Source organism: Scyliorhinus torazame, chromosome 1 (genome assembly GCF_047496885.1).
Source record: "Scyliorhinus torazame isolate Kashiwa2021f chromosome 1, sScyTor2.1, whole genome shotgun sequence".
NCBI lineage: Eukaryota > Metazoa > Chordata > Chondrichthyes > Carcharhiniformes > Scyliorhinidae > Scyliorhinus > Scyliorhinus torazame.
In genome coordinates, this window is record NC_092707.1 from 335,021,046 (window position 1) to 335,034,469 (window position 13,424).

The 13,424-nt window shown below is 44.9% G+C and overlaps 1 protein-coding gene across 1 annotated transcript in view; it reads right to left on the reverse strand.

Moving 5' to 3' along the window:
• The window catches only part of ush2a (Usher syndrome 2A (autosomal recessive, mild)), a 1,730,413-nt gene that overhangs the window by 34,135 nt on the left and 1,682,854 nt on the right, over positions 1-13,424 (reverse strand). The window lies entirely within an intron of this gene.

Below are 13,424 nucleotides of genomic sequence, written 5' to 3' on the forward strand. Positions count from 1 at the left end.
GCCTAACCTCCACAATGTCCAGACGCCTGGCCAGGTTGGCATCTCCAAAGCAAGGAACAGATCTGCACACTGCCATGCTTGTATGCTGACTGGGGGTATGATTAGGGAGCTTTGAAAAGCAGCTCCCCTTTGTTAGCGGCGAGTTGCTGAAGCGCATGTCTGGCAAATCAGCGGGCGAGACAGCCAGTAATGGCAAGAAGCTCGTGGGGCTCATTTCCGGCACTATGTGCCATTAAATAGGAGCAGCGATCTCGTCAACGAGGCCATCGAGAAACATCCCGCCATCCGTGCCCAAAATGACACTTAAAAATGTTTCCGTTAAATCGCGCCCAACATCTCAGTGTTGGAAGTGAAGCTCAGATGGAAGTCATGACATCTAAGCTTGGTGTCACATTGGCTCAGGCTACAGCTATCATGGCTGCAGTTACGAGAGCTCAAAGTGGCTTGCAGTCACTCACAGCAGCCCACAATTCTGTGATTCAGCAGATTACTGGGATGGCTGCGATGTAACCCCTTCCTCTCTGCCAGTGGCTCCTGGACGTATAAACCTGTTGTCCTCTCTTAGGATAACAGCATTTGTGCTTCCCACTGCCATTCCACCAGTGCCCCAATCGGTCAGGACTGTCAACCATGCCAAGTTGGTGCAGTCAAAAGCCCCTCCCCGAAGGCCGAGAGCTGTTTGAAGGTGTCCAACAGGTCCAACTGGTAAAGTCAACAGCCTTCTACCAGCTGTGCTGCAGCCAGTGGGGTGGAACTGTCTAGGAGCAGTAGGACAGGCAAAAGCTCTGAGAAAATATTCACAAGAAATAATAGATAGTTCTATATTTATGTTGTAAGTGTTGCATTAAGTGGTAATGGATTTCTTTTTGTGCGTCTTTTATTTCAGTGTTTTGGCCAAGAGGTCACTACGATGGTCTATAACAGAGGAAGGGAGCCTAGTTTGGGCCTAGTTTCGGGAGCCTTTCGGAGGAGGAGGAGCAGTCTCTGTGCGAGTATAAAAACCTACTTTAACCCGGGGATCGCGGCCTAGTTTCAGGAGCCGTTCGGAGGAGGAGGAGCAGTCTCTGTGTGAGTATAAAAACCTACTTTAACCGGGGATCGCGGCCTAGTTTCGGGAGCCGTTCGGAGGAGGAGGAGCAGTCTCTGTGTGAGTATAAAAACCTACTTTAACCCGGGGATCGCGGCCTAGTTTCGGGAGCCGTTCGGAGGAAGAGGAGCAGTCTCTGTGTGAGTATAAAAACCTACTTTAACCCGGGGATCGCGGCCTAGTTTCAGGAGCCGTTCGGAGGAGGAGCAGTCTCTGTGTGAGTATAAAAACCTAACGGTAACTTCCTGTTTTCCACTTTTTTTTTTTCAAAAGTGATGTCAGAGGGAAACTGTGATCTGATTGGTTGAGAGCAAATCTGCCCCAAATTTAAAAAAAACACAGCTAAACTCGTTAACGTAAATTAAACTAATTAATTAATTAGAGATGGCTGGTCAGGTGATGTGCTTGAGCTGCTTGATGTGGGAGCTGGCAGATCCCATTGCGAGCTGCAGCGACCACATCTGCAGTAAGTGTTGGCTGCTCGAAGAGCTCCGGCTCAGAGTTGATGAGCTGGAGTCTGAGCTTCAAACACTGAGGCACATCCGGGAGGGGGAGACTTACCTGGACACGGTGTTTCAGGAGGCAGTCACACCTGTCAGAGTAAGTAATTTAAATCCTGCCAGTGGCCAGGGACAGCAGGGTGTGACTGTAAGTCAGGCAGGTAAAGGGAACCAGCAGTCAGGAACTCAGGAGCCTCAGCCCTTGACCCTGTCCAACAGGTATGAGGCACTTGCTCCCTGTGTGGATGGCGAACAGGGCTGCAGGAAGGATGAGTCAGCTGACCAAGGCACCATGGTTCAGCAGGCCATTCAGGGGGAGGGAGCAAATAGGCAAGTTGTAGTTTTAGGGGATTCTATTATCAGGGGGATAGATAGTATCCTTTGTGAGCAGGATAAAGAGTCCCGCATGGTATGTTGCCTGCCCGGTGCGAGGGTGCGGGACATCTCTGACCGGCTTGAAAGGATACTGGAGAGGGAGGGGGAGGATCCAGTTGTTGTGGTCCATGTCGGTACCAACAACATAGGCAAGTCTAGGAAAGAGGACCTGTTTAGAGATTATAAAGAGCTAGGATTCAAATTAAAAAACAGGTCCTCAAGGGTCATAATCTCCGGATTACTGTCCGAGCCACTTGCAAATTGGCATAGGGAGGCAACAATAAGGGAAGTTAACACGTGGCTGAAAGAATGGTGTGGGAAAGAGAGGTTCCTTTTCATGGGACACTGGCATCAGTTTTGGAAAGGGGGGACCTATACCGTTGGGATGGTCTCCACCTGAACTGAGCTGGGACCAGTGTTCTGGCGAAAAAAGTAAATAGGGTGGTCAATAGGACTTTAAACTAGAGATTGGGGGGAAGGGAAAGTCAGGGAACCAAGAGGTGAAGTAATCAGTGGGAAGCGTAGCTGCTTAGGAATACAAAAAAGCACGAAAAGACAGAACTCAGGAGAGGTTACAATAGTCCCCATCTCACAAAATATGACACCGTGTATAGAAAGGCTCAGTAAACCAAGGTCCACCACACTAAGAAAACAAAAAGGGATGGTCAATAGAGAATTAAAGGTGCTATATTTAAATGCGCGCAGTGTATGGAACAAGGTAGATGAGCTTGTGGCCCAGATTGTGACTGGCAGGTATGATGTGGTAGGCATCACAGAGGCGTGGTTGCAGGGGGTTCAGGACTGGCATTTAAACATCCAGGGATTCACAACCTATTGAAAAGACAGAGAGGTGGGCAGAGGGGGCGGGGTTGCCTTGTTAATTAGGAATGAAATTAAATCAATAGCACAAAACGACATAGTGTCAGATGATGTGGAGTCTGTGTGGGTAGAGTTGAGGAACAACAAAGGCAAAAAAACCATAATGGGAGTTATGTACAGGCCTCCTAACAGTGGTCAGGACCAGGGGCACAAAATGCACCACAAAATAGAAAGGGCATGTCAAAAAGGCAAGGTCACAGTGATCATGGGGGACTTCAATATGCAGGTGGACTGGGTAAATAATGTTGCCAGTGGACCCAAAGAAAGGGAATTCATTGAATGTTTACAGGAGGGCTTTTTGGAACAGCTTATGATGGAGCCCACGAGGGAACAGGCCATTCTGGACTTAGTGTTATGTAATGAGCCAGACTTGATAAAAGATCTTAAAGTAAGGGAACACTTAGGAGGCAGTGATCATAATATGGTAGAATTCAGTCTGCAATTTGAAAGAAAGAAGGTAGAATCAGATGTAAAGGTGTTACAGTTAAATAAAGGTAACTACAGGGGCATGAGGGAGGAACTGACGAAAATCGACTGGGAGCAGAGGCTAGTGGCAAAGACAGTAGAACAGCATTGACAGGAGTATCTGGGAGTAATTGAGGACACAGTATAGAGTTTCATCCCAAAGAAAAGAAAGGTTATCAGAGGGGGGATTAGGCAGCCATGGCTGACAAAGGAAGTCAGGGAATGCATCAAAGCAAAAGAGAAAGCCTATAATGTGGCAAAGAGTAATGGGAAGTCAGAAGATTGGGAAGGCTACAAAATCAAACAGAGGATAACAAAGAGAGAAATAAGGAAGGAGAGGATCAAATATGAAGGTAGGCTAGCCAGTAACATTAGGAATGATAGTAAAAGTTTCTTTAAATACATTAAAAACAAACAGGAGGCAAAAGTAGACATTGGGCCGCTCCAAAATGACGCTGGTAATCTAGTGATGGGAGACAAGGAAATAGCTGAGGAACTAAATAAGTACTTTGCGTCAGTGTTCACAGTAGAAGACATGAGTAATATCCCAACAATTCAGGAGAGTCAGGGGGCAGAGTTGAATATGGTAGCCATCACAAAGGAGAAAGTGCTAGAGAAACTAAGAGGTCTAAAAATTGATAAATCTCCGGGCCCAGATGGGCTACATCCTAGAGTTCTAAAGTAGATAGCTGAAGAAATAGTGGAGGCGTTAGTTATGATCTTTCAAAAGTCACTGGAGTCAGGGAAAGTCCCAGAGGATTGGAAAATCATTGTTGTAACCCCCCTGTTCAAGAAGGGAACAAGAAAAAAGATGGAAAATTATAGACCAATTAGCCTAACCTCGGTTGTTGGCAAGATTCTAGAATCCATCGTTAAGGATGAGATTTCTAAATTCTTGGAAGTGCAGGGTCGGATTAGGACAAGTCAGCATGGATTTAGTAAGGGGAGGTCGTGCCTGACAAACCTGTTAGAGTTCTTTGAAGAGGTAACAAATAGGTTAGACCAAGGAGAGCCAAATGATGTTATCTATCTTGACTTCCAAAAGGCCTTTGATAAGGTGCCTCACGGGAGACTGCTGAGTAAAATAAGGGCCCATGGTATTCGAGGCAAGGTACTAACATGGATTGATGATCGGCTGTCAGGCAGAAGGTAGAGAGTTGGGATAAAAGGTTCTTTTTTGGAATGGCAACCGGTGACAAGTGGTGTCCTGCAGGGTTCAGTGTTGGGGCCACAGTTGTTCTCTTTATATATTAACGATCTAGATGACGGGACTGGGGGTATTCTGGCTACGTTTGCCGATGATACAAAGATAGGTGGAGGGGCAGGTAGTATTGAGGCGGTGGGGAGGCTGCAGAAAGATTTAGACAGTTTAGGAGAGTGGTCCAAGAAATGGCTGATGAAATTCAACGTGGGCAAGTGCGAGGTCTTGCACTTTCGAAAAAAGAATAGAGGCATGGACTATTTTCTAAACGGTGACAAAATTCATCATGCTGAAGTGCAAAGTCCTAGTCCAGGATTCTCTTAAGGTAAACTTGCAGGTTGAGTCCGTAATTAAGAAAGCAAATGCAATGTTGTCATTTATCTCAAGAGGCTTGGAATATAAAAGCAGGATGTACTTCTGAAGCTTTATAAAGCACTAGTTGGGCCCCATTTAGAATACTGTGAGCAATTTTGGGCCCCACACTTCAGGAAGGACATACTGGCACTGGAGCGGGTCCAGTGGAGATTCACACGGATGATCCCAGAAATGGTAGGCCTAACATACGATGAACATCTGAGGAACCTGGGATTATATTCATTGGAGTTTAGGAGGTTGAGGGGAGATCTAATAGAAACTTACAAGATAATGAATGGCTTAGATAGGGTGGACGTAGGGAAGTTGTTTCCATTAGCAGGGGAGACTAGGACCCGGGGGCACAGCCTTAGAATAAAAGGGAGTCACTTTAGAACAGAGTTGAGGCGACATTTCTTCAGCCAGAGAGTGGTGGGTCTGTGGAATTCATTGCCACAGAGGGCGGTGGAGGCCGGGACGTTGAGTGTCTTTAAGACAGAAGTTGATAAATTCTTGATTTCTCGAGGAATTAAGGGCTATGGAGAGAGAGCGGGTAAATGGAGTTGAAATCAGCCATGATTGAATGGTGGAGTGGACTCGATGGACCGAATGGTCTTACATCCGCTCCTATGTCTTATGGTCTTAAGGGAGATGTGGGGAATTGTGGAGCAATGGTGGTTTGGGAAAACCTTCAGAGAACCGGAATCTGATCAGTAACTCAAGGAACGTCTGTCTGGAGTGACGGTGCCTCAAATGCCTCCTCCCTCCCTTCACCCTTTTCCGGTGCTTGTCAAAGGTCTGGCAGCAAAGTCTGCACCCTCATGCTCGCAGATTGTGAAGGATTCAGCTGGTCACCATGAATCTGAAATATGCTCTGATGAGTATTGGAGAGCTCTAACTGAGCAGTCGAGTCATCTGAAATCTTTAAATAGCACTAATGGGCTGGGATTCCTCATGTAGCTGAATGCATGTTCAAATCAGCATTAGACACTGACTGACATCCCAATCTGGCGAATGCATGACACACCCATGTTACCATTCTTCCTAAAATGGAAATCGGTGCAGGTCCCACTGGAAGTGGACAGTCCACTCATTTTATCCCCCTGGGCTTCAGTCGTAACAAACACAGTGTTGCAAAGGAGCCCAGCTTTGCGGCCTAAGATTTCAGAGGCTAGAATACTTCTTTCTAAGATGCCCCATGATCAAACACATCACATATCCATTTAATGAGTTTCAGAATTTAGATTCTTTGATGAGAGGCATTACCAAATTATTACAGTATGTGCATAAGAAGAAACCATGGTGTGCATATTAATGATAAATGAAGATTAAGAATTAAAAGTGAGACACAGTGCACTGATACAGACATATGAAACATAAATAAGTCAAAGCATTTTATATAAACATTAAGGTAACATTTTGCGATCCACATTGTCAAAATGTCCAATCCACATTCTGCTCAAGTGGTGCTTAGCACCCAAACGTCCATACCATGCATTAACTTGCATCCTATTTAATCCTGAGCTGACCTTCAAATTCCACATCACCTCCGCCCCTCCCTCAGACTCTCCACCACTGGAGTGTTTTTTGAATGACGCTACTGTTGATAGGGCTATTGCTGGTCTTCCTGGTGAAAGTGACAAGAGGGGGGCATAGAAAGAGCAGCGGCAGTGTGGAGGAGTCAACGGGGAACCCAGCTCCTAATAACTTGTGTTGTCAGTGCAAAATGTGCTTCCTATAGTCAGCTCACAAATAAGGATATTTGAAATCAAGCATTGCTGCAGGTTCCTATGACGTGTAGTAGCTTAAAGTTACGGTGATTTTGTTCTTGGCCAGAACAAAGAAGCAAAAGTGTGGAGCTACAGGAAGACTCGTGGGGCCAGTGAGAGTTTCAGCGGCACACTGATGTTTTGAAATACAACAATGGGAACGCCAGTGGAGCAATTTGTGAGAAAGGGAAATTCTCTTCCCCATGGATGCTGTGCAGCACCCAGGGAAATTTGATAAGACGACACAGTGGAAGGTGGCAGAACATGTGAATATAAGGAACATTTTCTCCAGGAGCTGACTACAGTCTGGGCAGTATAGTGGTCTTACCATGAATACCAAGGCTCGATTCCCTGTCATGTCCCTTATTCTTCATGCACAGTTTGTAGGCTCCAGGTTTCCGTCTGCTTAATTAATGTTATTCATTCCCACTTCTCATTTTTATCCACTGCAAGGGTATTTCCTGTTTATTCACTTATTTCCCATTTCTTTTATTTTTCCGTTATCACTTTTGATGCATGGGTGATTAATGAACATGTATCTTTAAGTCAAGCAGCAGAGGGAATGAGGAATTCCAAAGTTACAGGAGAGAACATTCTGCTAGTTTGAACAGGAGTTTCAGACTTGTCGGCACCAGAGAGCGAGATGGGCTGAGACTCGGTTTGATTGATTGGCTGGGGGGGGGGGCAATGAATTGGCCCAAAAGGCCTCACTCTGCCTGGTAGCAGATGGCATTGGATCCTGTCCCAGTGGAATTGTTTTCAGAGTCCCACAGAGTTTCATTTTGACTCCTCGACACAGAAAGACAAGGACCTACTTTTTGTCCCTCTTCAGAAAGGCTATGGATCCTGAGGCTGCAGAGAATCTGAATGAATGAATCTACAGGCAACCGTTACAGGCGTCAAGCAAAGACCAGGACTCTCTTCCAGAAAGGCTGTGAGTGCTGTATTCTTGAAACTACAGAGATTTTAAAGAATCTATAGTAAAAGCCTTGGACTTTACCCCTCTTCTTCCCCTCTGTGTTTGTTTGTCTCGTACATGTGTGTGTGTGTGTATATAGAGGGTAGGGGCAAGTTAAAGTGCGGGGATTAAGAATTAGATAATCAGTTGTCTTTGCTGCAGTTTTCACCGTGGTTTTTGTTATAAATAAACAGTAATTGTGTTTAAACGTACAAACCTGGTGACTAATTATTGGGCAACCTTGGGTATTTCTCTAAGAATTACTGGTTAATTCACTTGTAATGTGACTCAGGGTCAAGTTTAGCACACTGGGCTAAATCGTTGGCTTTTAATGCAGACCAAGGCAGGCCAGCAGCACGGTTCAATTCCCGTACCAGCCTCCCTGAACAGGCGCCGGAATGTGGTGACTAGGGGCTTTTCACAGTAACTTTATTGAAGCCTACTTGTGACAATAAGCGATTTTCAATTTCAATTTCAAGTTGGGCTGGAATTGACGGCATACTAGCCCAAGGTGTCATAACACCACAAATCGCAAATACCTTCTTTCTGCTTGACCTCAATGCCTCAAAAGCTGCTCCTGCCTTCAAAACCATTTTTCTCTCATCCACATTTGCTGAAAACAGCTTTATATTGAAGCGTAAAAGCTCATTCCTAAGGCACTTATTTTCCCAGTGAGTGTGCTATGTTTGGGTGATGTGCCTGAGAAAGCTAAATAGCCGGAGTTATGTGAAAACTTTGAGGAGAGGGCATGCAGCTACAGAATTGGTTAATATAAGAAGGTGAGGTGGAGCATCTGAATGTTAGGCATGAGTCTTAATTATTGATGGTCGAGTGATAGGGATACTGTACAGTAAGCAGAATGGTGCAGCAGGTAGAAGAATGCCCTCTGAGGTAATTGATCTTTTTCCATCACTGCAGTCATATCCTTAGGCATAGGCTCCTGGAATTGATCTCCATGGATAGTGTTCTTTCACAGGATATGTCTTAAAGGAATTCTGGCCCTCTGTGGAAACGTGGCATCCTTCCTCCTTTTGATCTCCATCACTAAGGTGCCCAATGCTGCATCTGAAAACTTGGGAGTGCTCACTTTCCATTTGCTCATCTCTACTTTGCACTAATGCCTTTCTGAGACTGGTTAATCACCAGAATGCATGTCCACTTTAGGAGGGGCAACCTACCTTTAAGAGGTGCAGGTTAGTTGTGCATCATGCTAGCCAAGACAAAACTGAGACCCTACTAAGTGTGCAGCCTGTCATTAGGCATTTTGCACTGGACTGTGCATTACAGTCATGTAGATGAGTAGGCATCACGGTTTTGTGTGCTTTCTCCCTTATAGGACCAGGCATGAAGTAACTGGACATCATGATTCAAGCACCTGATTAACTATCTCATTCACACCAAACCCCCATTTCAGGATTCCTTTTTATTAATTTCAACTACAGATTTCTAACCAGCAGCGCTTAATAGTTAAGAATAGTAGAACTCTTTCAATGGTCACTGATAGGTTTGTTGAACTGCAGATTCAGTATCTTCCTATGGTCCCATTTACCCAATGGGAACCAAGTAAACATAAAATATTATATAATGGGACTAAGACCTCACACGCTATATTTTTAATGAAAAAATAATCCTCAAGGCTAATTTCTAAAATTAAAAAAAATGGATAATTACTTTTTTAAATGATTGAAAGATGTCTGGCTTCAACCTTCGAACAATAGGTGCTAATCTGGCAGAATCCGGAAAACGTGTACCTCATCTCTGAAGAGGCATTAACGACCCTTGTTGAGTGCAGAGACAAAATTCAAAGGGAACTTTAGTATTTCAGAAAACAGGCTGGCTAACTGGCGACTTACCAGTCTGCTAGGACAAAGCACCCTGCAGCTGGTGGAACCTGCATTATTGCTGTGTGTAGCTGCAAAGCTCAGCCGATCATTTTTCCATTTACCAAACACAGCACAAAATAAAGGACTCTGTCCAGGTTTGAATGCCTGGCTCCCATCTACACTGTTTCTACAAGACTTCCTGTGCCATCAGGTACAACAAAGTTTTTCAAACTTTTTTTCCCAGGACCCACTTTTGCCAACTGGCCAAACTTCGGGACCCACACTGGCCAAACCTCAGAACCAACACCATGGTTTCTAACCCGGTCTATCCTGAGGCAAGACAGTATTTGAGACACTGAAGGTTTCTCGGTCCAGACAAAGGAGGGAAAGTAAATCATCTAGTTTCCCCTTAATCACTATCCAAAGCCCCTGGTGCATTGAATGTGTGTCAACATTGAGTGAGGACAGGATCATGTATGCCTGTGATGTCCTCCCATCCATGAAACCTCACTGTCCAGGGTCACATATGAAGGATAGTTACTCATGAGATACTAGAGAGCTGCCAACAATTGTGAACCTGCATTCATGTGGGACACAGCCTCGAAGAAATCAAGAAGTAAAGGAAGACTGAGAAAAGGAGAACAAGAGGTATCACTGGAAGAGACAGCCAAATGTGGTTTGTGTAAATAGAACAGCCATAAATCTGAAGATAGTGATATTAAAATATTGATTTATAATCGTCTTAAATGCAATCCAATTATTTGTTGCAAATGTATTCAAATTCAAAGTACACCATTAGAAACAAGTTAATCAATATTGATGGAAGCTGACAACACTAAAACTGACCCATAGACAACTGATAAACTAACTGTTCTGGTTGTTATTAATCAGATAAATGGTCATTGAAAAAGGTTTTCTCAGATAAACATTATTTTCTCAGGTATTCAATTGTGGCATTGTGATGTGCTCATGTGTCCCCCACCATAAGGCAAGCCATTGCAGTCACTTCGTGAAGACTGTTGTCTCCAATAATGTAGCTCTTGCTGCAAAGGCAGCCGATTCCCTCCCACTGAATGAGTCGCCATGGTGTCGGTGACACACACAGCAGCAACTGTGCTGTGCAGTCCCTCAGCAGCAACCACACTGCAAGAAGATCTCCGGAAAATTTCAAGCTTTTTTTCTGCACGGAGACATTGCCTCAGTTGTATTGTTGTTCCCATCACCGTGAGCACAACGAACACACACACACACATGCACGGAATCCCCAACCAGGTTTGTGCTCACTCACTGTGGGCTCTGACATACTCTGAACTGCTGAGCTTGGCAGTGAGTTCTCTGATGGTCTCCTTCTGTTTCATGACGGGCTCTTTCTGCTGCAGAATGGTCTCCCGGAGGGGGGGGGGGGGGGGGGGGGGGGTGCTCCGGTCCCCTTGATGTCATCCATCGGACAGCTGATCTGCATCGGAGCAGAGCATGTGGGATCCATGTCCAGGAGGATGGAAGTGCATCTGGGCGAACTCTTGGGCTGCAGTTTTGGACAGGAAAGAGGCGAGGAATCTGCCAAACGTGAGACTTATGGAAAATCCATCAAATAATTGCTCTCTCTAGAGTCTAGAGGACTGAAATGATATTTTAGGCAGGATTTTCCCTGCAGGATTCTGAATGCTGACGTTGGGAAACACTGCATTAGCCGGCTGATTGATACAGAACATCGTGAACCTTAGCTCCTCAGCCCCTCTGACACCCGCCCGCGGCCCACTTGCGGGTTGTGACCCGCACTTTGAAAAACCCTGACCTACAAGACTGACTCATCTCTGCATGCCTATCTCATCAAGGAAGTCAACTCTACTAGAAAAGTGAATTTTCCAGCATCATTTCAGCCTGCCGAAGTCTGTGAGGGAATACACTATTGGACTTTGATTCTGGACTCACGTGAAATGGTTGGCTCAGTTGGTGGACGGATGGTTCCTGATGCGGAGTGACACCAACAGCACGGCTCAGTTTCCCTATCGGCTGAGGTTATTCATGAAGGCCCGCCTTCTCAACCTTGCCCCTCACCTGAGGTATGGTGACCCTCAAGTTAAATCACCACCAGTCAGCTGTCAAAGGGGAGAGCAGCCTCTGGGACTGTAAGGACATTTATTTAGCAATGACAAAACTCCTCAGCTGGATTCTCCAGTCCCTAGCTGTGTGCTTTGTGGTGGCTGGAGGTGGCATGCTGTTCACTGGCAGCGGGATTCTCCATTCCTGCCGCTGTCAATGGGATTTCCCATTGAAACCTCCCCATGCCTCTGGGAAACCTGCAGAAGGGGATGCACTGCTGGCGGGAACAGAGAATCCCGCCGCCAGCGAACGGTCGGAGGAGTCGGCCTCTATGTCCTGTGCAAAATCTTTTTGCCACTTGCCTCAAAAATAATTTTTGTCTTAGTTTTAGTTAAAAATCATTGCTAATGTGAAAAGAATTTCTGCAAGAACATTTTGGGATGCTGTTTCAGAGACGATTACAATTGTTGTTTTGAGGGTGTCCTTGGCCTTTTTCAGCCCTAGGATGGTGCAGGCTCAGTGAGGGTGCGACGTCAGCTTTCTCCAAAGCCAGAGTCCCTGACACTGGATTAGTGCACATGGTCAAGGTCATTACTCACAGTGCCCGGGATCTGGGTTTGATTCCCAGTTTGGGTCACTGTCTGTGCAGCATTTGCACGTTCTCCCCGTGTCTGTGTGGGTTTCCTCCGGGTGCTCCAGTTTCCTCCCACAAGTCCCGAAAGACGTGCTTGTTAGGTGAATTGGACATTCTGAATTCTCCCTCAGTGCACCCGAACAGGCGCCGGAGGTGCAACTCGGGGATTTTCACAGTAACATCATTGCAGTGTTAATGTAAGACTACTTGTGACATTAATAAAGGTTATTATTGTGGACAATATAGCTGGTACGTCCAACTCTGCTTGTTGATATTTTGAAGATGGGATTAGCTGCAGCACAGTGTGGCCAGCAACCCTGGCAGAAGAGGAACATTTTAAATATTTAAAAAAAAAGTAATTCAATCTAGCACTTTGTCTAGTGAGTGTATCACTCTGCGATTAAATATTAATCACCTTACCTATTCAGATCAAACCACCATTCCACTGCTTTAACAGCTCTCAACTAGGAACACACCAGAGTTCAGAGGGCCCAGCTGTGCTTTGGGGTGAATGGCAATAATGTTCATTGCATTATAATAAACTGCCCATATTTGGAGTAAGTTCCATTGGAAAATGTGTAAGTAGCATTATTTGGCAAGGAGTCAGAGGAACAGATTTACGCATCATTTTCCTCAGTCAGCGACTGCAATCACTCTATGGTGCAGTGAGACATCCACCATGTTATGTTCTACAAAATATAATTTCATTCATTTATTGAAATGTCAGACATTTTTTTTAAAAAGAGGAGTACCTGTAAGGGACAAAAATCCCCTTTCTCAGGGACACCAGCACAAGTTGTCAATCCAAGAAATTTGTGCAATTTTATCTGAAAACCTTACATATACCCCTTTAAGAGTGTTTGCAAGAGATCGACATTTAAGAAAGAAAGCAAAATCTAATGTGACACCAGCATCCTTTTGTTAGATTAAACTAGTCATTCATTTCGACACGTCTCAGGCAGTATAACAAGCTACAGATGGTTTGATAGAGAGGAGGCTTTGAATGCTAGTTGGAGCACAAGAATTGATATTTTTGAGTTTATTGGCATAAAATGTAACCGAGTCAGCAAAATTTAGAACTATGGCCTCATCCTTAATAGAAGGCATAGCACAATTCTCATTTGAACTCAATCTATAACAAAAGTCAGTTCAACATCATTATATGTCAATCATCAAGTACAAATTTTCAATATTTCACAATAAAATTCTGATGTATGTGCATTAGCAATGTAAAAAAAGTGCTTGCATCTTATCGCAACATGCATTATTTATAAACTGCTTGATATGTGTATCACTAACACATCTATGCTGGGGTGGGGTGGGGGGGGGGCGGAGGATC